This window comes from Ursus arctos, unplaced genomic scaffold, assembly GCF_023065955.2.
Source record: "Ursus arctos isolate Adak ecotype North America unplaced genomic scaffold, UrsArc2.0 scaffold_36, whole genome shotgun sequence".
Lineage (NCBI taxonomy): Eukaryota > Metazoa > Chordata > Mammalia > Carnivora > Ursidae > Ursus > Ursus arctos.
Genome location: NW_026623050.1, coordinates 14,263,585 through 14,289,416, shown reverse-complemented (window position 1 = coordinate 14,289,416; position 25,832 = coordinate 14,263,585). Strand labels below are relative to the sequence as shown.

Genomic DNA, 25,832 nt, shown 5'->3' with positions numbered 1-25,832 from the left:
GGGTAGCTCAATTTTTAACTTTTTAAAGGACCTCCACGCTGTTTTCCAAAGTGGCTGTACCAACTTGCATTCCCACCAACAATGTAGGAGGGATCCCCTTTCTCCACATCCTCTCCAGCAATTGTTGTTTCTTGCCTTGTCAATTTTTGCCATTCTAACTGGCGTAAGGTGGTATCTTAGTGTGGTTTTGATTTGAATTTCCCTGATGGCTAATGATTTTGAACATTTTTTCATGTGTCTGTTAGCCATTTTTATATCTTCATTGGAAAAGTGTCTGTTCATATCTTCTGCCCATTTTATGATTTGTTTGTTTCTTGTGTACTGAGTTTGAGAAGTTCTTTGCAGATCTTGGATACCAGTCTTTTATCTGTAGCATCATTTGCAAATATCTTCTCCCATTCCGTGGGCTGCCTCTTAGTTTTTTTTACTGTTTCCTTGGCTGTGCAGAAGCTTTTTATCTTGATGAAGTCCCACAAGTTCATTTTATCTTTTGTTTCTCTTGCCTTTGGGGATGTGTCATGAAAAAGGTTGCTGTGGCCGATGTCGTAGAGGGTGTTGCCTATGTTCTCCTCTAGGATTTTGATGGATTCCTGTCTCACATCGAGGCCTTTCATCCATTTGGAGTTTATCTTTGTGTATGGTGTGAGAGAGTGGTCAAGTTTCATTCTTTTGCATGTCGCTGTCCAATTTTCCCAGCACCGTTTATTGAAGAGACTGTCTTTTTTTCTACCAGATGTTTTTTCCTGCTTTATCAAAGATTAGTTGCCCAAAGAGCCGAGGGTCCATTTCTGGGTTCTCTATTCTGTGCCATTGGTCTATGGGTCTGTTTTTGTGCCAGTACCATACTGTCTTTGTGATCACAGCTTTGTAGTACAGCTCAAAATCCAGCATTGTGATGCCCCCAGCTTTGTTTTTCTATGTTCTTAACTGATGGACTAGATGGCTCTCTACTCCCAGTGGAGTACTTAAGGATTTGAGATCCTGAGGCAGTGACACCAACCTTTGTTTAGTAATTCCCTAGCTTCCTCCTAACTCTGAATCCATATAGTTATCATAAATTTTATTCAGCTCAAAATTAATTGTCCCGTAAAAATGACATAAATGACGGACAATACCTCATTTTCTGCAATGAGAACAGGATCAGCTAGATTTGAAAAGAGGTTTTCTTCCCCCTCTCCCAAGTCCAGAGCCAACCAGCCCAGATATATTTTTATATGTCTTGGTCCCCTTCCATCTGTCTGTCCAACAGCTCTCTCTTCTTCTGGGAATAGCAATGCCCTCTCTCTGGGGAACTGCATCTCCACTTCTACCAGGTAGATCTTACTGGGTCAGAGAGGCTGGATCCACCCGGGAGTCTGCCCAAGGTTCTGATAGCCTGAGAAGGATGAAGCATAAAAAATAGCAAGATAAACTGCCAACAGTTTTTATGCCTAGGTAGATACGGAAAGTCACCCTAGGACACAGGATCCTTGATGTTTCCCTGTAACATTTGCATGGTCTCAGTTAAGCAGACTCGGCTGCTCTCCAGGGAGAGGGGTATGTTACACACACGTGTCTCAGAACTATTGAGAAGCATATGGGGTTCAGCAGGATCAAAGCCTCTCCCATGGGTGGAGATGGTCCTAACAGACATTCACTGTGACGTCAGGAGCCCCAAAGAGGAACTTCTTGGGCAGAAAGGAGTCTGGATCACTAAACAGGGCTATTGTTTTGTGGGAAGAACTAGTTCCAGGAGTATAGCTGGGGTTAGGATCTTACTGGCTCATCCCAGACCAGCCGTGTTGGTGTGGTTGCTGTGTTTGGGAAGCAATAGTTGATCTTCTGCATGTAACCAAAGAGAACCTTGAAGCCCAAGGGTGAGGTCTATCCAGAGCCAGGGCAGGGCTCACGAGGGGCCCATCACCACAGTGGACAAGAACACGATGGGCTCCCGCTAACAGGGGTAGGTGGAGGAGGTCGTCAAACAACTAACAGGAAAAATAAAAATGTAGGGGCCAGGTCTCTATCTAAACTGGCAAAATGGGTTGCACTAGCGACATTTTCCACATTCACCTTTACACCTAAATATTCACTCAAAAGTTCTTTAAAAAAAAAAAGATTCACTTTTCTGTCAATGGTGCAAGAATTGGAAAAGAGAGGCTGCCTTCGTAGGAAGGGCTTATCAGCCAGGAAGTACTTGGAGTAGGGCACTGAACACAAGTGACTGGGAAGTGTTTATACATCCCCACCCCCGGCACATAATCAAGTATTGTCTATTCCTTCAGGGTTAAGGCTGAGTCGTCTTTATTTCTATTTCGGTGGAGACATACTCTATAAATGAGAAATTGAGACCTAGAAGAACAAAACACCTGAAATCAAAACTGAATAAAGTCGTGATACTTCATGGTATTGGTGTCCTAGCAGAGGGCTTCGTGAGCTTAGACCCTACAACTAAACTGTCTTGGTTCATATCCAGCTTGACCACTTACTGGCCGTGTGACTTTGGGAACGTTCCTAAACTTTCTGTGCCTCTCTTCTTCATATAGGGATAATAATAGTACCTGTTTCACAGGCCTGTAGCAAGGATGAAATGAGTGAAACAGACAAAATTCGGAGAGCGGTGGCTGACACACAGCAAGCAATCAATCAAGGTGAGCCGGTATTATTACTACCAAACACAGTCGCCTCCACAAGATAAATAACCCAGTCAAACTGTGGCATCCGTGCTGCAGATCCAACAGAAAGCAGAGGCCAACCAGTCATCCATCACCAAGCCGAGAGGTGCCTTTGGTTTCTGATCCCAGTAATTGAGGACATGTGTTACTCTGCAGACAGCCCTGATGGGAGGTGGCTGATGGTCCTCCTCCTCCGAAGCTCGGGAAAGGAGAAGGACGAGGAGATGGGAAAGGGGAGGAGGCCAAACATTTTCATTTTCTTATGTTAACAACTCTAACTGACGAAGGGTAAGCAGGGAATGGCAGGAGAATATAAAACTGCTCTGTGGAAGGTTCACATTAGCTCGTACTTTTAACTCCACTGCGGCTGATTAGTTCATGGGAAAAAATGACAAAAAGGAATAAAAACCTGACCAGGAATCCAGTATCAACAATTTGCAGCCATAGTAACAAAGAAGGTGCAACTCATGAATTGAAAAAAGAAGAAAAAAAAAAGCGTGTGTGTGAGAGTGTGTCATCGGGAAGATGTCAGGAAATGGTTACCGAGGGAAGAATGCAGTTAACCCCTGGCGGCTCAGCAGGCCGGCTCTGGATAGGTCATGTGCACCCCGGCTAACATGGACATCAAGGGTTGTCAAAGATGTTCTAAACTCTATTTGACAGAGTTTCCAACTCAGCTTAAAAATTCACTCAAGGATAGAACGACATAAAAATTCTCCGCCTAACAAGAATTTCCTGATTTTTTTTTTTTTGTTGTTGTTGTTGGTTTAAATCAAATTTGGTTTGCATTAGTTCAGCCCAGCTTCATTGCAGAAAGACAATAGGGTGTGTGGCTCGTTGTGTGTTTCCGCAGCTAGCTCTGGAATGACTTGGAACTGCCTTGTGAATACAATTCTGGATCAAGTACAGCAACCCAGGGCTCATAATCACACCCCATCTCCTTCACTTTTGGAATATAAGTCATCGGTTTCCTATTTGTGTAGACAAGCCCCAACAATGTATGGTCCAGGACCCTAGAAGGAAGTCTAAGCAAGTGTCAGTGGTTTGGAGGGCCTGGGGCAATCACCCAGCTGGGAGTTATGGGCAACTTAGGAACCATCCGATTATCAAATTTGGGTCTGGGAGCATTTTAAGGGTCATCTAGTCCAATGAGCCATATGATGCTTGAATTTTTTCTTTTCCTTCCTTTTGTGCCAGAGGAAGTTCATTCCATGCTCAGACCCCACCCTTGAGAGGGACCTTCCCTCACCATGGGACAATTCATATAGCTTTGACTGCAAAAGACTCTTAAATTGAGCAGAAATCCTTCTCCCTGCAAATTACCACTCACGGCCCATTAAAGCAAATCAAATATTAAGATATCTGAGGATGAATGGCTATTCGCCCTCAGAAGACTTTTCCAGTCTGAACATAGAGTTGTTGATCATTCAACATTTTGCTCTTCTCTCACACCCCCAGAGGACCTCTTAAAATATAGTCCCCTCAATAAGCACAATACTCAATGAATATTCTGTCCAGGGAAGGGAAGTAACCCCATTATTAGCTCCATCATTCTGAGATTTTACTATTATCAATGTAGCCTCTTTACATAATTCTAACAGTCTAATGATATTTTGGACTCATAATGAATTTACTTCCCACTAAAATTTGTGTGATAGGGAAATTAATGATACATCTGGTCATTAGTGGGCAATTCTGCTCTATTCCCCAGGCACTTAGGAGGAGTACATGTCCCCACCCCTTGAAGTCAGCTGACCACGTGACCATCTTTGACCAATGAAAAATAAACAGAGGCCCATATGTCAATTCAAAGTTGAGATATTTAAGTACTCATTCTCAACTTTCCGCCCTCTTTTTCCCATCATAGCAATTGTCAACGCATGTGTTGATTAGGAAGTGTCAGGGATAAAATCAAGCTGGAATGCTCAGCCAACACACGGAGGACAGATGCCCTGGCACATTGCCTGGACATGCAGCACACTTTGACTAAAAAATAAACTTTTGTTGCATTATGCACATGATTTGGGGGTTATTTGTTATTGCAATATAAACTAAACTTTCCTGACTCAATGTATAAGTTATTTTTCATAAGTAGAATCAGATTTCCCACCCCACACATACCCCTATACTACCTTTTCATATTTTAATAATTGCTTTTGAGGTCTCTGATTCAGGAACTTATATTTGCTTTTGTTCTCATGAAAATTAGTTTTAATTATTTTAGCCCAATGGCCAGTTCTGTTACAATTTTTTAAATTTCGATTCCATCAAACAAAGGTATTCACTCTTCCTACTACCTCCTTTACATTTGAAACTGTTAAGAATATATTTAAAGACCAGAAAGAATACATTTCTGATGACATGTCTTTCTTAGCTCTCCACCTTCTAGTCTTACAAGAATGTTCAAACCTAATGAAGTCAATTCTGAGCTTTCTTAATTCAGTGTTTAAAAAACTTAATTCAGAGGTTTAAAAAAAAAGTCACTGGAGGACCAGTAACCATTGGAGATCTTGTTTTTGGCTTGATGAGTTCTCAAGTTCCCATAATAAAAATGAGACATAACTATAGGGAAAATATATGATTGCTTCACATTATTCAACTACAAAATCATTCCATTTTGACTCTATTACTGTTCTCAAGGAGTAAAAAACATAGACTTGTGAAAAATTCAGGCTGAAATCAGGTTGCTTACATTGAGGGACAGTTCCAGCCACATCCTTGTGGCTGACACTGTCAATGGCCATCCCCTGATTTCTTTCACATTAATCAAACCCTGACTTTGTTCAGGTATCAAAGGTGCATGGATTTAGGAAGCACAGGCCACTCCCCCCCCCACACACCAGTTATGGGGACTATATTTCCCTTTGCCAGTCATTGCTTTGGGAATGGCCATACAACATAATTCTGGCCATTGAGACGAAGGTAAAGACTGCAGAGAAGTTTCTGAAAATTTCTTCTCACTCTTAAAAAGAGGCACAGTGAAGGAGGGCTCTCTCTTCCAACCTTAAATATGGATGCATGAGAATATGATGCTTGGAGCTGCCTCCACCATCTCTCACCATTAGGGGATAAGCATGAGGACAAAAACTAACACAGTTAGCCTGGCAGGTCAAAGATGGAAAGAACTAGGGACTTTATTACATAGCTGGGCGCTGAATTCACTGGTCCAGGAACTGCCTCACCACTAGACTTATTAGATAATCTCTTTACACTTACGCCATGTTGAGTAGGTCTTTTGTTACTTGCCATCAAAAGAATCCTGACTGATACTATCATTAAGAAGTATTTCATTATAAACATCATTATGCTGTTTTATTAAAAGTAGAATCATTAGAGGAGGAGGAGGGAAAGGAAGAGGAGGAGGAGAAGGGGGTGGGGGAGCGGCAGCAGTAGTCACAGTACTGGTAGCAGTAATGATAATACGGTCTTACAATTATGAGCCCCTGCTTTGCGTGAGGTACTATGGGAAGCATTTTAGAGAGTTTATTCCAAAATTCAAGACCATACTTTTACTCTTCCAATTTAAGACCATAACTCATCCATTCTGGGCTCACCGTGTCACTCTATTCTCGACCCTGATATTCAAAGAAACCAAGAAATTGGGTCAGCATTAGTGCAACTTGCCACTAGTGCCCATCCCTTCACAGAGAAGGTACAATGATGCCCTTTCTGCCTTCCACTGGGGCTGTCATCGTGTGGTTGCTACAGCAAGATCTGCTACTTCAGGTGTCTGACGGAGGAAGATGGGACACAATGGCAATACGGTTTTTCGTGGTCACCTCACGTGTCCCAGATGCTCACTGAGCTATTAGCTGGCAAGAGTCTCAGAGCAGGGAGTGACCAACAAGGAACTCAGTCAGTGGCTATCCAGCTCTCAGATGGTCATTGCTGGCACTGACAGACATTAGGGAGGCTAAGAAGATGGACAAGACACAACGGTGCCTTTACTGAAAAGAGTGCAGTTGTTAAAAACATGGGTTCAGAAGTTAGATGACTACAGTATCAAGTTTCACTATCAGCCCTGCCACTTGCTAGCTCTGTTAGAGGGATTTCATTATCTCCCTAAAATACCTTAGGGTATCTGATGCTTGCTTTCCTCATCTATAAAATAAATGTGCCTGACACCTAGTAAAGGCTCAATAAATCATAGTTATTATTATTCAATATCCTATCCACAAAGAAAATGTACAAACATGCTGCCTTGGTCATGTTAAGGAAAACCTTCCCTAGTCTATCTTTGTCTAAACACAAAGCGAAAGGAAAGACTAACTTCTGATTACTGCATCTAGCTGTGCCTGAAGATAGATGCTCTCTGGACGCACAGGTCCTTCTTTAAGGGAATTTGAATTGGGTTTCTGTCACTTACAGCCGAGACACCTGACCAACACAGCATTAGTTAGGTTCCAGCTCAAGTCTTTCCCCTACAAGCTTTCCCAAGACGATTCACAATCTTCCAATTTCTGAATGCGCATTTCAGTAATTTCCCCTATTTCACTTGGCTTTGTTACTTAACCATATTATGTGCATATTGGTTTTTCCCAACATACTTTTAAACTTCTGAAGGCAGAAGCAACGTACTCTTATTTTCTGCCACAAAACCAGGTACAGTTCTGGGCACATACCAGATCCATAATAAACACAAACAGCAGGGTAGTTTTCACTGGAACCTAAGCCAGGTTCCCTGCTGAAGTTAGGTATTTCTGAGCCTGTCTGGTAACCTGGCATGATGAATCTTCTAGGAAAGAACCACCCGAAAAGAGGACAGAGTCAGGCACACAAGCTCCGTCCAGCAAAAATGCTTCAGTCAACATAGAGACAGGGGGAATCTAAGCATGAAGTACTCGTAAGATGCTGAGAACATCAGGCAGAGCTGTAGGGGGGTCACGTTAGGACAGTGCAGTCTCCCAGTGGCGAGGGGGAGCGGTCAGCTTCACGGTGCTGTAGACTGAATGTGTGTTTCCCCCGCCCCCGTTCATATGTTGAAACTTAATCCCCACTGTGATGGTATGTGGAGGTGGGGCCTTTGGGAGGGCTCCCCCCTCATGAATATAATTAGTGCCCTCATAAAGGAGACCTCGAAATGCTTCCTTGCCCCCTTCGCCATATGGGAACACGGCGAGAAGATGGCCAGGTAGGAATCAGGAAGCAGGCGCTCGTGAAACACTGAATCTGCCAGTGCCTTCCTCTGCCCCAGAATTGTGAAAAACAAATGTTTGTTGTTCGTAAACCACCCCGTCTATGGTATTTCTGTGATAGCAGCCAAACGGACTAAGACGCGAGGCCAGCTTCAACACTGGTGGTGGCAGAGAGTAGCCCCCAGTAGCAATGCTCATAACACGAGGCACAGAGATCCAGGTGGTGGTGTGGGCACTCACAAGCCCCATGCTGGTGGGTCGCGGCTGGAGGACAAGCCCTGGCATGTGATCAGTGATGACAATCCTGTCGCTCAGAGGGCACCACTCAAGACATTCTTTGAGGTTTCCCAGAAATGTTAGGGAGAATTTTCTGGAGTCTGAACACTGTACATTGCACAGCATCTTGTGGTACCCTCGAGTGTCATTCTCCAGGGAAACATGACTTGCACTTGCAAATTAAATTATCAAGGACAAGAGTCCAGTGCCATGGCCAGACCACCATCTGGCCGGGGAGGAGCAGCTGGAGCAGACCCGCCCTCCTCTTGCCACTCCGGCATGTCCTGCTCTCTGGTGGAGCTCTCACCCGAGCTGCTGTTCCTCTGAGTGGCCCCCAGATCGGCAGGAACTCCATCACACTGGGATTCCACCTGCCCAGTTGCCCCTGCCCTTGGGAGGCCCCGGAGTCATATATTACTTTTTGGCTCCAATTCAGTTTAATTTTTAGAAACTGGATTCCTACTTCGTCTGCGTAATTTCTCTTAGAATTTTTTTTTTTAATCAGTCTCTTAAACATCTTGTTTCTCACCTCTCCTCTCCGAATGGGTTTAACTTTCAAGGTCTGAAGTCATTTGATATAAAATGCAGTCTGTGGTGTTCCAAGTTCTTTGGCCAACAGGTATCCTTCAACGCGAGGTGACTGAGAACTTTGTGATGGCATCAAAGGGAACAAGACCCGGTTACTTAATCCTGCATACCTCATTCTGTGGTTTGTGAAGTACTGAACTACGTGTAGAACCAATTCCTTTAGAGGAAGTTAGGGGTTCATGGAAGCAATGTTCATACTTCAGAGCGACTAGGGTCCCAGTGACTAAATCCTTGTTTCAGAGTTTTGAAAAGTGCCTGCCCGTCTTCCGCCTGTCCCCTCACTTCCTAAGGCTGTGCTGATGCCCAGTCCAGCTCACTGCCTTAGTTCATGGGTGAGGCGGCTGTCAGTACTTGGGTTCTGGTCACACCCGGTGCAGGGGTGTTATGCAATGTGGTCACTTATGAGCTTCAGTTGCCCGGGAGGGTTGCCGGACTCTCTGACGCTCCTGGATTGTTCTGGGCACCCGAAACTGAGGCTAGCAGTCACTGGCCAGCATGAGAGTCTCACCTCCACCCTTCCAAGTTGGTCCCTGGGAGTGAGAAGAGGGAAGCCATCCCCACTGGTTCCTATAGTCTTCTCTAGGCAGACAGAGCTGCAAGGGTACTATGGCACAGAGCAACGTGTGTCCACAGGGTGCAAATTGCTGTTTACAGTTTTCTTTTCACATTTTAGCAAGGAGGCCATCTGTGAGAACAGAACGTTCTCAGGGTCATCGCCCACAAAGAGAAAATGCAGCCATATGGGCATTTGGGACAATGCTTTCTGGCCCTCTTGCCCAGTTTTAGCCGCACTGGACCCAGTGAAGAGACTGCTTTTCCAAGGGCAACAAAAGCAGAAGTAAACAAAGGGGACTACGTCAAACTAGACAACTTTTACACAGTGAAGGAAACCAACAACAAAACAAAAGGCAACCTACTGAATGGGAGAAGATATTTGTAAAGGATATAACAAATAAGGCATTAATATTCAAGATACATAAGGAATTCACACAACGCAGTATCAAAAAATAATCCAATTTAAAGTGGGTTGAGGACCTGAATCGACATTTTTCCAAAGAAGACATCCAGATGGCCAACAGGCACATGACAAGATGCTCAACATCACTCATTATCAGGAAAATACAACTCAAAACCACAATAAGATATCACCTCACACCTGACAGAATGGCTAGAATGAAAAAGAAGAAATAACAAGTGTTGGTGAGAATGTGGAAAAAAGGGAACCTTCATGCCCTGTTGGTGGGAATGCAAAACAGAACAGCCACTATGGAAAACAGTATGGGACTTCCTCAAGAAATTAAAAATAGAACTATCCAGCAATTCCACTCCTGGGTATTTATCATAAGAAAATAAAACACTCATTCGCAAAGATAAATGGAATGCACCTCTATGCTCACTGCAGGCCTATATACAAGGCCAAGATACAGAAGCGACCCAAGCGTCCATCGGTAGATAAATGGATGAAGAAGGTGTGTGCGTGTGTGTGTGTGTGTGTACACACACAGCTGTACACACACACACACACACAATGGTATATTACTCGGGCCATTTGCAACAACACGAATGGACTTTGAGGGTATTATGACAAGTGAAATAAGTTGGACAAAGAAAAAATACTGTGTGATTTCACTTTTATGTGGAATCTAAAAATATTAAACAAATAAACAAAACAGAAACAGACTCATAGACACAGAGAACAATCTAGTGGTTGCCAGATGGGAGGGGAGGTTGGGGGATGGGTAAAATAGGGGAAGGGGATGAAGAGGTATGAACTTCCAGGTATTAAATCGGTAAGATAGGATATAAAGTACAACATAGAGAATATAGTTAATAACAGGTAACAACTTTGAATGGTGACAGAGGGGAGCTAGATTTATCGTGGTGATCACTTCATCGTGTCTATAAATGTTGCATCACTTGAAACTAATATTGTATGTCACATACACTTCAATTTTAAAAAATTACATAAATACATAAATAAATAAAACTGCTTTTCTAGTCGGTCATAAAACCCCGGCTTGGAATCAGTCATGTTTGTTTTCTAAGAAATGACATTCTAGTGCCAGAAGTCACCAACTCAGTCATTTTATTCTTTTTTAAAAAAAATATTTATATATTAGAGTGAGCATGAGCGGGGGGAGGTGCTGAGGGAGAGGGAGAAGCAGATTCCCTGCTGAGCGGGCAGCCCGACATGGGGCTCAATTCCAGGCCCCCAGGATCATGACGTGAGCCTAAGTCAGATGTTTAACTGGCTGAGCCACCCAGGCGCCCCAGTCATTTTATTCTGAGGGAAACAGGGGTAAGAAAAAAAATGTAGCATGTGGCAAATATAAATGTAAAAATTAATCCCTGGTGGGTGCTGAGAACTCCCTGTCCCGAATAGGCACAAATACATACAGTGGGGCAGGATTTAATTTTAATTTCAGGTTGAAGTAAAATAAGAATGAGCTCTTTTAAAAAAATAGGAAACTTTAAAGCAGTTCTCTAGACACCCTTTCCAGCCTACCCCCATGCCGTGCCCTGGAGGCAGCCACTCTGCCACGTGTAATCCCGGACCATAAACATAGATATCTATTTCTCCACCTATCAGCTTTAAATGATACCAGTTTACTCTTAAAATGGTGACTTAGCTCTTTCTTTCTTTCTTTCTTTTTTTTTTTTTTTTTTAAGACACGGGAGGGACGAAGGGCCCGGGAGAGAATCTTAAGCCCAGTGTGCAGCCTGACTCCGAACCCGGCATGACCTGAGCTGAAATCAAGAGTCCAATGCTTACCCAACTGAGCCACCCAGGTGCCCCCATCTAGCTTTTTGGTATTATCCCTCACCTTCCCTCCTCCTCCTCCTTTGGAGCTTTTATATTACAGCTTTCAGTTCTTCCCCTGGTTACCTCTGTGACTGTAAATAACACATTCACATCACTATTTCATCCTCCATCAACCTTGGTCAACATTTCCATTCCTTTTTTCACAGAATAAACTACAACTATAGACATAATCTTTGCATTACCAAAGCTGTTAACATTTATTTATGCTATAGTTCCAGGTGTGTGTGCTTTGTCTATGTAATTTTAAAAAGGTAAAAGTGAATACATGGCATTTATATGTTGAGTAATATGGCTCACTGCCGAACCAAGTAGGTACTAGGGTTATATTTTCTTCCCAACAGGTTTTTGGGGCTGTGTAGGCTCAGATCATGATTCCCAGTCCTGAGATCGATGTTGGGCTCTGTGCTCAGCAGGGAGTCTGCTTGTCCCTCTCCCTCTGCTCCTCCCCCCTACACACACTCTATCTCTAAAATAAATAAAAGAAAAATAAATAAAGAAAATCTTTAAAAATAAATAAAAAGAGCAAAGTGGCTAGAGAAAGAAATACAAAAGACGACAACTGGGTGTGACTAGGGAAGGGTGGAACTCAGGAAAGGAACAAATGGAAGGAGACAGATTATGGCAAAGAGAGGGGGAGTGAGAACAGAGGGGCCGGGGAGGAGAAAAGCTCTTCTGGGCGAGGAGGGAGGAAATACCCAAAGGGCGGGTCAAGGCAGGCACCCGCGGCCTGGGAAAGGGGAAGCAAGCGCAGGAGTGGAGACAGGCAGGGAGTGGACGAGCGAAGGGACGCAACAATCCATCTGGGCAGAGGCTGGGAGAGGAGAGAGCATGGCCCCGGTCCAGCAGCCTCACACGGGGGCCCTCTGAGCAGTGACTCACGGAAACTGGCTGCACAGCCCCTGGCTTGAACCACGACTCCAAATCACCAAGAAGCTTAGCAAACTAAGAAGTTATCAAAAATATTAAGGGTAGAGCCAGCAGTTGTTGCCGACCTTATACAGTATTGTAAGAGTCACTTGTCCGCCCTCCCCAGTCCGTCATGTCATTGACAATCCCGTGTGTCGAGTCGTCCTGTTTTCCTTCCCCTCTAAAGCCCTGCGGTTTCCTGTCCTTGCCATGGCCCTCCGTGGAACTGGGGACCTCCCTGCACCTCACCTCACAGTCATCTGACCACGTGCTCAGTGACTTCAGCGTGGGCAGAGTGAGTGTACCCAAGTCTTAGCAGACGGCATCTCTGCCTTGAAGGAAGACGTAAAAGGAAGGGAAGATGCCTTACAGGAACACTCTGGAAAGCAGATGTGCTGATGGGTTTCCAGCCCCGACGAGTCCCCAGAGGCAGCACAGCTCAGGGGACAGGCTTCTCCCGCTCCCTGGGTTTCCATTTCCTCAGTCACAGGGCGATGGTGGGGCGAGGATGGCAGCAGGGATTGATCTAGATCGGAAATGGCTCATATGTCTCCTCTCAGCGCTGGGAAGCGTTTTCCTATAATGCTGCGGTGAGAGAGATGCTGAGGCTGCCTCGCAGCTGTGTGGGAAAGCACTAACACGGCTCCGCGGGATTAATACGTGACTTAGATTACCGTCCTAGCACGTGTCCCTTTTTGCCACTGCCAGTCCCCTTCACCCTTCTCTCCAGGATCCTAAGAGCTTCTGCTTAAATTCATTGAGGCAGACAAGGGTTCTACTGCAACTTCACACTGCTGACCCAGGAGAGATGCGGAAACTTGCCTCGCTCTGTCTGCAGCCTACACGTGTGCTTGCCCAAACATGCGACACTAGTTGTCCTGAAATGCCGTCTCCCGGTGCTGCCAGAGACCTGAGTCTGGCGACCATCCTCTGCTCTGTGGCACATCACCAGAAAAGAGGTCCATCTTTCTTAAATTTCCCTCTAGCACGCGCCGAGATGTGGGACCGCCGTTTGTAGGTCAATTCCGTGGCCATAACACTGGGAGGGGACGCTGGGGAAAAAAGCAGGTCATTTCCTCCTAAATTTCTGTCCTCTACGTGTAGCTTCAGAACTGTTAAGGTTTGAAGAATGATTGCAGTCCGGCCAAATCTCTCTGGCGATCCATCTCTGATCTCCAGCAGTCTATGTGCATGTATTCTATATAACTTCAAAAGTATATGCAAGACATAGTTCACACAATTCTTTTACACCATTAGCTCTGATTTTCATCCTAACAGGAAAAGTAGGTGTTTTTATCTCTATCAACCAGGACGAAATCAAGTCTCCGGGAATGCACAGCTGAAAGGGCAGAACTAGAACTGGAATCTAGATCCTTTGACGAGAGGCTCACAGGGTTTACAAGAGCAGGAAGTTGGGGAAAAACTTGGAGAAGAAACTGAGCGAAGGGATGGGCAGCCAGCTCTACTATAGGTCACCCCCATCCATGGCTCTGAATGGGATCCAGGAAGCTCAGGTTCAGAGGCAGGCCATGGGAATAAAGTTATAATTACTGAGGGAAACAGCTGTTGAAATGAGCCGCAAACATTTTGGCTTCCTCTTCCCTTTTAGAATCCTGTATGTTAGTGGTTTCCAGTCCATGTCCTGAGGAGGCTTGGAGTTCGTGAAGGTTCCTGAGGATGATCGCGACGGCGTGATGGAACATCTCCACAGTGACACGTTCATCCGCTTTAGATATTGGGCATCTCCATAAGATTTAATTTGAAGAAAGGACATTCTGCTACTTAGAAAAAATGTTTGAAAACCATCATCTTACAGGACTATTTAACCTCTTGCCCGTTTAGTTCTCTAGGACATCTGGATAATTTTCAGCCAAGGAATTTGCCATTCGAAGAGGTAAACCGTGACCCATACTGACACAGAGGGAGCTAGGAGCTGGGGTAATGATCAGGCTTAAGACATCGGATTTAGAAGCCGCAGGGATGTGGTCAACTAGGGTCAGAGGAGGTAGCCCACCAAGGCTGTGAGGGTGGGGACTCGGGGCCACGCAGGACCACATTAGCGAACGCGTGTGGTGCAAAGAGGAGCTAGAAATAGATGTAGAGGACTGAAATCCCAGGTTTTTCTCATACATGCATCAGAGTTCCTTTCCCTCCTGGGAGCCTCGATACACTAAGTTCAACTGGAAACACCACCAGCCACGGTAAACAGAATTGGGTCTTGTCTTCTATTTCTACCTGTTGCTTTCATAAACGGGTGAAATCGATATTCAACCCTGTCATCCAGCTAGACTTCCTGAATTCCATGAATTCTACTAGTGAGCCTGGCTCGTTTCACGTCAGGATCCAGGACTGGGTAAAGAGGAACAAGAATGGGCACAGGTTCAAACTGTATATGAAAATGACTAAATTTAATCATAAGCCATCATCATCATCATCACCATCCCAAACCTCTTATAGAAAAATCAACCGTTTTTTGTTTTTGTTTTGTTTTGTTTTTCACCGCAAAAGAAAGATCAAAGGTGTTGTCAGAAATCATTCTGGGGATTCTGAAATAAAGACATTTCGGAAGCATGGAAACGTGGTCATGCAAGCAAGACTAGCAATGCAATTAAACGCTATCCTTTCCCTGACCTCTGTGTCACAGAAACAGCAGCTGATATGCAATATGACCTCGGAGAGCAGGGAAAGACCTTGGGAAGTTTAATCCTGGATATCCGTGGGGTTGAAGATTGAGGTGGAGCACTGGCCTGCCCGTGAGTCGTGCACGTGAGTTCCTGAGTACTGCAACCACTCAGGCTGAGCCGTCCCCCTGGTAATGACACCTCCCCACGGCAGCGCCCCGAACTCAATGTTACATTAGGCAATTGTGGCAGGCCTGTAACCTGATAGCAGCATATTATGTAGTTATGTGGGAACTCTGGTTTCTGGAACACATCGAGGTTCCCAAGCTCTGGTCTTATGCTTGTTGGGCGTGTCTTTCACGAAACACTCTTTATGTAGAAAACAGACTAAAACACCAACATGGTCTTGGGGATGTTTTTCAACGGCAGTATGAAACTGACCCATTTCTTTCATAGAATTCTTGCCAGAAAGGAGAAAAGTTGCTAAAAACAATAAGTGACCCTCTTCTGCGTCTCACATTTGTTACCTAGCTTGCTTAACTACTGTGCTTTGGGGGCAAGTTATTTTTTTTAATAAACTAAAATGGAGTAAAACAATGCTTTATCATTGATGATAGAGGTACTTTTCAGAACCCACTGAACTTGATAGGAAGGCTAAATGTAACATGTCAGATTTAATAAATGAAAATGGTGGGGTAAGGAATGAGGGTAGAAGGCCCAGTTTTCATGCTCGTAATGAGAAGCAAACCGCCGGTGCCCAGTCATCCTCCCTTTAGGAAAGCCGGCTTCGAGAAATGGGAACGGATGGAGAAGCAGCAGAGTAGAGCCCCCCGCGTCATTCAAACTGAGGGACTTGTCATTAGGCACTTAGAGAAGAAAAAGGGGAAATTGGGTGTCCCATCCCAGGGGCAGCCACCTTGACAGTTTGGGCCTTACAAGCCGCTCTCTCCCACATTCTCAGCGGGAGGATTCGGATGACGGACGGGGATGTGGCTCCACCACCCAGATACGCTTGCGGGTTACTTCCAAAGTCACACTGGGGGAGTCAGAGGACACGGAATTATCATAGAGCAGGCAGAAGTGGGAGCCTGGGGCAGAGGAGATAGGAGGGTGGAGAGATGAAGAGGGACAGGGTCACTGGCAGACCATGGAGGGGAGGACAAGGACTCGGAAAGCACGTGAGTTTTACATCTCTCTCCCGGGTGTATGCAGGATAATTTTAGGCACGATGTGACACGAGACACACCATCTGAGAAGAGAGAATTTCGGACAATATATCTAACGTCTGTGTCAATGATTTGGCTCCGTCACATGCATGAGTAAATGCCAGGTCCCTAGCGTAGCGAGCAAGACCCCCTCTTGGCCTGCTGCCCTCGGGAGCTCCCTTGTCAAGCATGACTGTGCCAGTGTGTGGGATGTGTGCTGGGGACACACTTGAAGGCCGGTTTCCCATCAAACTCTATGGGCAGGTATGCTGACTCAGTTCCGGCACACCCCCCCTTGGCCGCTCCCTCTTAAAGGGACCGGGAAACCAGCTGGGAGGTTTTAAAGTCGGCGATGACGTCACTTCAGAATGATTTGCCAACAACTTCCCCATAAAGGAATTCTTCCAAAGGAAGGAGAGTGATCCCTCAGGTGGGCAAATTCTTATTAGAGGACTAGATTTCCGAGCATGCTTCATATCATAGGATATTAGAGTTTTCTTATGTATTAGTTGTATTTTTAAAAATTCTCACTTCAAACCAGCATCCCAATATTGATATTTTTATCAAATCCAGTGCACTGCTATAGCCCCACTCTTTCCTAAGAGACTTACGCTTCAGCTGGGACGGATTCAGGAAGGCACAGTGGTTCCAAGCGGCGCTGCACCCCCGACAACGTGCAGTTGGACTCTGATTAAGGACACCCCAACTGTAGGCAGGCCGGTGACCTAGGGTCTGGTGAAAAAGGAGAACGGTCCAATGAGATTTCCTTCTTGAAATGTTTGGGTTTGGGCAACTGAGATATTGACTTAATCTTAAGAAGGTCGTGGAGAGGCAGCTGGGATGGCCATCAGGGGGCACGGGCTAAATGAGAGAACAGAACACATGTGGGGGAAGGGAAGGAGGAGGGAGAGAACAGGAGAGGAGAATACCCCTAAAAAGAGTGGTTTGGGTTCCTGGCAACACTGAAAGGTCCATGAGCTGTCGTGGGGCTTCATTTCCTGTTTTTGAATTTCTGTGACTCTTCTTTGTTTCCTAACCCTCGCATCTCCCTATCATCACTCCCCTTCCAGAATACCACCTCTCCAGTGAGCGAACTCCTCCGGCTCTCTGTCCTTCCAACCATGAACAGGAATGCCTCAAGAAAAGGTCTCTCAAACTCCACCCAGAATTACCTCTAAAGCCTCCAAACCAAGACAAATACAAACTTTCAGACAAAAAGAAGAAAGAAAACTTAGGTGAAAAAGAAACCGTCACAAACTAGATGTTAAGAGATCTGACCAAAATATAACACATTTTGTTAAATTTAAAACATTGAAAGTTACAGTTTAAACTAAAAAGTGTGCATCCCGAAGAAAAGAAAGAATGAAAGAGGGCAACCAGCAAGCAGATTTTTTTTTTTTTTAAAAAGAGTGAAGAGGGGCGCCTGGGTGGCACAGCGGTTAAGCATCTGCCTTCGGCTCAGGGCGTGATCCCGGTGTTATGGGATCGAGCCCCACATCAGGCTCCTCCGCTATGAGCCTGCTTCTTCCTCTCCCACTCGCCCTGCTTGTGTTCCCTCTCTCGCTGGCTGTCTCTATCTCTGTCAAATAAATAAATAAAATCTTTAAAAAAAAAAAAGAGTGAAGAGAAGAAAAAAACGAGAGAGAACTCGGACACACTTCCCACAGGAGAAATGCCAAAAGGGGACACCTACTGTGTGCTACTTGCTTTACACACACTATCTTGGTGGATTCTCGCAACCGGAACTATTTTTACGGGCGTGCAAACGTGAACCCAAAATAGGTAAACTGCCCAAAGCTAGCAAACAAAAAAGAACAAAATCCCCTGGCCGGCTGGCTAGAGAGCTGAAGCTCTGGAAGAACGCTCTGAAGGAAGAACACGCCTGTCCAAAGAGTCTCTAGGCAGGCATTTGAGAACGAGCTCACGGTCGTGAAATGCCGTGAGAGAGCGCGATCTTTCACAAGTTTTCTCACCTGAAAGTCTCAGCCACAAATGTTGAGGATTCCACTGAGTGTTTGCAATTGTTGGGACTTTCCATGCAGCTGGATCTCTTACAAAACAAATCCTGGCCTGAGACGTGATTACAGAGAGAGACAGCTGTGGGGTGCGGACTTGTGTGTAGCCTCATCTGAGGTCAGCATTGAGCAAACAAGATCAGGCAAAAGGGTGCATCTTGTAAAAAGCCTGGGTGATATTTGCCAGAGGAGGTAACTCGCAGGGAGGACAGCACTGACCCAGTAGCAGGTGGTTTATAGCGTGTAGATGTACGACATTCACCAGTGGGGGGGGGGGGGGTCTTGCATTCCCGGCATGCGGAAGGAAGACTTTATCTAGCACAATTGGGAAACAATTCAGCTACAGAGTTTGAAACAGACTTGCCCATGACTTTGTTAGAGCTGGCCCAAAAGCTTTGAGCTCAAAGGAGTTCCTTAGCCCTTCTCCAGAAAGCGAAGCCATTCTGGGAGAGATCCCTATTCTACAAGGAAGCACATTTGAGAGCAGAAAGACGAGTGAGTTATGCTAGATTATATGCTGCAAGCCCAAGTCAGGCAAAAATCAGGACTTGAAAATGCTGACTCCCAGGTGAAGGGTTTGTGCTTTGGTGCCCTTGTTTTATAACACCCAGGGGGTCTGCTATTATCTCTTCCTTATTCACTCGTGGGTCATAGATCTATTGAAGTACATGTGCCTGAGATATGGAAGACACTGCCAAGTGCTAAAAAATTCAAAGGAGAAGACACAATCTCAGTTTTTGAGAGCTGATAGTATTTATGTAGGGCATTCCTCCATCGTGGGACTGGGAAATACTACCGCTAAATTGTCCATTGTAAAGTTGGGAAAATAGAAATTATTTTATACAAGTATATTAAGTGCTATGTGAACACATAGGAAGAAAATTACTTTGGTCTGGAGGAGCCAAAGAACGCTTCATAGGGGAGGCAATAAATAAGTAGATGTTTCATAGGAGGAAGAAAAGTAGATTCTAAGTAATGGAAATGGTCTGTGCATGGCTTTGAAAATAAGAAAAAACAGTCATGTTTGAAAAATAGCATATAACCTGCTATGCTGGATTGTTGGGTTAAGACTGGAAAAGTTCCCGAGTCAAATCATGAAAAATTTTGTGTGCTAACATAAGGTTAGAATTAAAGCTGTAGGTGTTACAGTTCTATGAACAGATTTCAGAAAGGGGAGTGATAGGATTATATTTTAGCCTTAAAAAATAATTATGACTCAAAATAAACATGGAAAATTAAGAGTAAGCATTTATATAAACTCTCTGTACAACCTACTGAAAATGACAGGGAATTAATGAAGGTAAAAACTCCAAAGACAAAAACGCTGTAGAGGAGACACCAGACAAGAATTGCCAACTGCACTGTAGAAGATGGGAAGCCGAAAGAAGAGGAGCAAAGTGGAGAAATCTAAAAACCTAATAAAATCTAAGGGGAAGATAAGAAGAAGCTGGGTAAGTTGCTCTAAAAAATTTTGGAGAGGTCACAAATTGATGGTCCCTGATATTTGGAAGATGAAGGGAATGGAGAGGGGGCAAGAAACAAAGGTTTTGTTGAAATCTGCGTAAGTTACAGACTCTTCCCTGTGCCCCACAGCTAGCTATCTCTCTCCTATTCTGGTAAAAAGCAAGATGTTTGCTCTCTAGAGATGCTGAACCAGCATGGTTCCGGACTCAGTGATGGCTCGGAGCCAAACAGAAATAGGATTAAGTAAAGTCCATTATTCTGAAGCATAAGGCTTCTCCAACTCCCATGGACTTAGCTTCTTCAGTCTCCTTCCCTTACCTCCATGAATGTTGACGTTCAAGCTTATGCTCCCCAGGGAGGACACTGGCAAGTTCCCCTGTGGAGAAAGTGAGCAGCCCGAAAAGAAAACACCTACCAATACTGACATGGTAATCACCCAACAAAATGCCTGGGTCCCACTTCATGGATCTACAGGAAAGCTCAGCAGTCAGAGTCCTACAGAGGGCTTCCAATCAATCTTTTATTCCTTGACACCTACATGTAAATAGGCAGCCAAAGATCTCCAGATATATGAGGAAATTCTCTAATATGAAAGATTTAAAAACGCAAAGCAACTACAAATAAACAGGAGAAAATAAACCTTGGAGAAAAGAGATGTGATCCAGAGAAGAAAACTTCAAAAAAACTTTTATTAATTAGCCATTACTGCATCCATAAAACTACAGGATGCAATAGATGGGAAATAATGAGTGAGCAAGAAAAATCTAAAAATTACAAATAAAAAGTAGAATTTTTTTATTTTTTATTTTTACTTTTTATTTTTTTAAGATTTTATTTATTCGACAGAGATAGAGACAGCCAGCGAGAGAGGGAACACAAGCAGGGGGAGTGGGAGAGGAAGAAGCAGGCTCATAGCGGAGGAGCCTGATGTGGGGCTCGATCCCAGAACGCCGGGATCACGCCCTGAGCCGAGGGCAGGCGCTTAACCGCTGTGCCACTCAGGCGCCCCTAAAAAGTAGAATTTTTTTAAATCAGTAAAAGAATGGGAAGTTGAGAAAGCCTTGCAGAAAGCAGTGGGAAAACATAGTGATGAAAAATAAGAAAGTAAAATATCCACACCAAGCATATCATTAGGAACTGTCCAGATACTAGGATATACTAGGATTAAAGAGAAAAACAGTTCCCACATAAAGAACCACAATGGCATTGGATTTCTTAAAAGTAACACGGGGAGCTCAAAGACCATGGAGAAACTACTTCAAAATTGCAAGGAAAATAAGTTCTTTCTACCTAGGATTTAATACCTGGCCAGACTTTCATTTCAGTACGACATTAGAACAGAGGTATTGACAGATCTGTGAAGTGTCGTAGACATTACTTATGCTCACCAAGATTTGTTTCTCCTTTCCTTCCTGGTACACGGAACACTATACTTCCCAGACCTCTCCAAGTGAGGTGGGATCGTGAGTTCTTTTTTTTTTTTTTAAAGATTTTATTTTATTTATTCATTCAACAGAGATAGAGACAGCCAGCGAGAGAGGGAACACAAGCAGGGGGAGTGGGAGAGGAAGAAGCAGGCTCATAGCGGAGGAGCCTGATGTGGGGCTCGATCCCAGAACGCCGGGATCACGCCCTGAGCCGAAGGCAGACGCTTAACCGCTGTGCCACCCAGGCGCCCCTGGGATCGTGAGTTCTGATCAAGTAGGTGCACCCAGAAGTGACATGTCATTTCCTGGCCAAAGCATTGAAGGGAGATGCATGAGTTCTACTCTTTCTAAAGAGGTCTCCTGTTGAGATAGTGTAGCCATAAGATGGGAGCATTTTGTATCACTCAATTACCTCATGAACGAGAACTGCCCCGGAGGGTCGCCTGACCTTCAGCAGACTTGTGTGAGCAAGAAGAGACTTCATACAGTAAACCATAAAGATGTGAGGCTTATTGTTACTGTGGTGTAGTTTAGGCTAACCTAATACACAACCTACCATAAATAGTTTCAACTGCACCATTTCTCAAGAAGTTAATGGCTACCCCATGGCCCAGCAATTCCACTCCTAGGTGACATACCCACGAAAAATGAGTGCATGTGTCCAACGAAAAGATGGAACAAGACTATTCGTGGCAGCTGTGTTTATAACATCTAAATACTTTACATTCACACCACACACCACAGCAAAAAACAAACAAAAGAACAAACTACTGGTACAGGCAACAACATGGATGACTCTCCCACGTATATAATAAAGAGCAAAAGAGAGTCAGATATAAAAGAGTACATACTTCCTATTTATTTACATAAAGTTCAACAACAGGCAGAACTAACCGATGGTGATAAAAGTCAGAATAGTGATTACCTCACTGGGGACAGTGTGATGGTGGAGGGTATTGACAGGGAAGAGACATGAGCAAACCCTGTCAAGTGCCGGAGATATTCAGTTTCTCTCTCTCTCTTTTTTTTTTAAGATTTTATTTATTTATATATTTACTTATTTAGAGCATGCGAGTGGGGGTAGGGGTAGAGGGGGAGGGAGACAGAAAATCTCAAGCCGACTCCGTGCTCAGTGCAGAGCCCAACATGGGGCTCGATCTGATGACCTTGAGATCATGACCTGAGTTGAAATCAAGAGTCAGACGCTTAACCAACTGAACCACCCAGGCGCCCTGATATTCAGCATCTTGATGGTGGTTATTTGTATATGTATACAAAAATTAATTGGGCTGCGGGGTGCCTGGGTGGCTCGGTCATTAAGCTTCTGCCTTCAGCTCAGGTCCTGATCCCAGGGTCCTGGGATCGAGCCCCACATCGGGCTCCCTGATCAGCAGGAAGCCTGCTTCTCCCTCTCTCACTTCCCCTGCTTGTGTTCCCTCTCTCGCTGGCTGTCTCTCTGTCAAATAAATAAATAAAATCTTTAAAAAAAATTAATTGGGCTGGACACAAGTTGAGTATACTTTACTATATGTTTGTTGCACCCTAACTACAAAACAAAATTTTTAAGAAACTATTGGAGACTGTGATTCACCAAAATGAGGACATAAGCCAAAAGTAGGAAATTATGGGATCCAGGCATAGAAAATCCCCCAAGGGACAGAGAGGAAGGGAATTCCTAAGAAGATGGTGAGTCCCAGGATGGCAGCTGAACAGCTGATTGAGGCTAGAGACAGAGGGGATTAAAGATAGAAGAATCTAGAAAAAAAGGAAAAAGAAAAAGAAATGGATAGGTTATCTTGTGTTCATTTCCATTCAAGGGAGTTTTACTAGTCTATCAAACAATTGGTGAGAAATTAATGATAAACGCACACAAAATTAAGCAACAAAAAAAGAGGCTATTATTAATGAAGTTACAAAAATATGCTACCATAGTATATTGTGTGGCTGAGCCATAAATTTGGCCAAAATATTGCATTGGGAGGATAAGAAGAAGGAAAGCAAGGTGGGAGGAGTGTGCCACAAAGGAGTATGCTGCGAAAGCTGAATTCTCATCAACTGTAGAAGAAAACTAGTAAAGGGGCACCTGGGTGGCTCAGATGGTTAAGCGTCTGACCCTTAATTTAGGCTCAAGTCATGATCTCAGGGTCCTGGGATCGAGCCCCACATAGTGCTCCCCGCTCAGCGGGGAGTCTGCTTATCTCCTTCTTCCCCTGCCCCTCCCCTGCTTGCGTGCATGCTCTCTCTCTCTCTCTAGAATAAATAAATCTTAAAAAAAAAAAAAGAAAAGAAAAGAAAAAAGAAAACCAGTACAGAGAGCCTACATTAAAAAAAAAAAAAAAAAAAAAAGGAAATAGCTGCATGCATATTATTTGGAAACATGAAAGCAAAGAAAATAAGCAGTTGAAAGTGTTTTGACTTAAGATGGAGAAGGGTAGGCAGAGGACTGCTATTTTCACTGTACACCTTGTTGTATCGTTGACTTCTAAAGCTACATGCATAAAGTATTTCACCACCATGCTGAAGCAATTAGAAGATATTTCAGAAAACTCTAAGAGATCTAACATAAAATCAAATAACTCATTTCAAAGCACATTTTGATTCCCATTAATTTTTTGTAAAGACAGATTTATAGTACCTAGCAATTTTCATTGGTAGAGGAGGGGTTTGTGAGAGGTTGTAAAATCATGCTGTAATCCTTTTAGGGATCCAAAAAGCTGGAACATCAAACTCTGTCAGCCCCAGGTGTTTACTTCAAACAAACTAAGAGTCATGAGAAAAATACATTCTATCAGCTTACCAGCTCTTTCACAGCTCATAGCCTGATAATATTGGACCGGGGTTGAGAATTTTTAGACGTAAGCACTTTTGGTCACTATTTTAAATCCTGATTCTGCAATTTAAATGTGTGTTGTTTTTTTTTTTTTAAATCAGGTTCTCTTAAAAGGAGCATGGTCCCATTAAAACAAGACAACCTGTGCCTAGAAGGGGCTGGTCCTGCTAGCTCTGCGGGGCTGGTAGAGTCACCAATTGTGAGAAAACATAGGTAGTGCTGTGTAAGTTAAGATGGCTAAGAGCAGCAAGTGGCCAAAAACGTCAACTCGAAGTTGCTTAAACCATAAGAAGGGAATGTATTTAATCATCTAAAATGCTCAGAGTAGAGAGATACCAGACAAGGCTGCATCAAGGAGGTCCCCAAGTACCCAATTCTTTGTTGTTTTCCGCTTTGCACACCATGACGTCAGCTCCATCCTGAGGCTGGCATCTTTCTTGGTTTTAAGATGGCTGCCACTTCCTGCTGGGGCTAACGCTTCCTCTTTGAAGTCGGCTGGGAAAGAGTGAGCATCTTTGAGAATTCCCAGCAGCAGTCTCAAAGTTGCTTGCATCGGATAGGCTTAGGTCACGTGCCTACTATTGAACCAATCACTGGCCAGGAGATAAGACGCACTGGAGCCCCAGGCGAACTCAACCTCCCTAGAACCACGCTGATGCTTAAGTGGAGGAGGGGAGATAGATGGAGAAACAACCATAAATGTCCCGAAAGGTACTTAAAAAGTAAGAAAGCTCAGAATGTGTTGGCAGTTGTAGACTATTTTAGGATTATCTTGAAGTTTATATATTGTTACCTTAAAATTCTTATTTTTAAAATTTTTGTTGAAACTCCAGGAGAGAACATCAAGGAGAGCAGGATATTTGGAAAAGCAAATGGGGACTTTTCCATAATAAGCTGTATGTAGGGAAAGCATGTTTCTCCTACTAGAATAAAAAGTAGGAAAAGGTAATGCTATGGTGATATAAAGGGTTTAGGGTTTTTGACTAGATCTAGTGATCTCAGAAAAAAAAAAAAGGCAAACCCTTAGGAAGTGCCTAAACCAACTCAAGCCTGGGGGGAAACCATAGCATATCAAGCTGAAACTGGGGAGTAGTTGTACATTTGAAAGGATTTGTTCAAAAAGGTCAAACCATGCAGGATGGATTCTCCGGAGATTCCTAGATTATTTATATTCAAAAAAGGATAATAATGTCCACCTTACCTGGTGGTCAGGAGGATTAAAGCAGGTACTATTTGTTTAAGTATGCATGAGGCGTGAAGGAGGAGGCAGTGTATGACGAGAGCATGAATAACTCTTACCCAAGTTCATAATGTAAGATCTGTCTCAACTTTTGGTGTAGTAGTAAGTCTGATATACTTACACTTGGCTGTAAGTATAAGGCACTGAAAATGTAAAAATGTGTAATTGAGTGGAAGATTACACTACCTTTGGCTCCTTTCATTACAACCTGTGTGAACACTGACACGTTATTTTACCATTGCATCTATCCGAGGTCCATTAAAATTGCAACCCAGGAGGGAATAAACTGCATCTATAACGCTGGCCTTGAAAACTCCAATCAATTGGTGATGGAAAATGCTGCTCAGTGGAAGAAAAAACACACAAGGATTCCATAATTTCAACAAATGTGAATAAACAGTATTCTGGTGTGCATATGTGTTCAAGAGAGATTGAGTGATCATTTTAAGATGTCTGAATTTTGTCATTTTCATTCTGTTTGTATTACTTTGGTCAATATGTTTGTTGTAAATACTGGAGCTCAGTATTGGATGAGCATTCTTATTTAGGCCGGACTGCTGCCACAGTGGAACCATATAGTACTTAATTTGCTCTATTATTAATCAGGTTATTTATATTAATCATATGACCTTTTAATTTATTGGCAT

General features: G+C 43.9%; 1 long non-coding RNA gene across 4 annotated transcripts in view; it reads right to left on the bottom strand.

Annotated features, from left to right (window-relative positions):
* LOC113269594 (uncharacterized) overlaps positions 1 to 18,451 on the bottom strand; it is a 45,353-nt gene extending 26,902 nt beyond the window's left edge. For 3 of the 4 annotated variants that reach the window (XR_003321505.4, XR_003321504.4, XR_008957106.1), the window contains exons 1-2: positions 18,183 to 18,451; positions 16,821 to 16,934 (exon numbers count right to left, since the gene is read on the bottom strand). This is a non-coding gene — a long non-coding RNA (uncharacterized LOC113269594). Of the gene's footprint in view, positions 1 to 16,820; positions 16,942 to 18,182 lie in introns of all 4 variants that reach the window. The other variant, XR_008957105.1, reaches the window with a different exon arrangement.
* Positions 18,452 to 25,832: the final 7,381 nt, after the last annotated feature.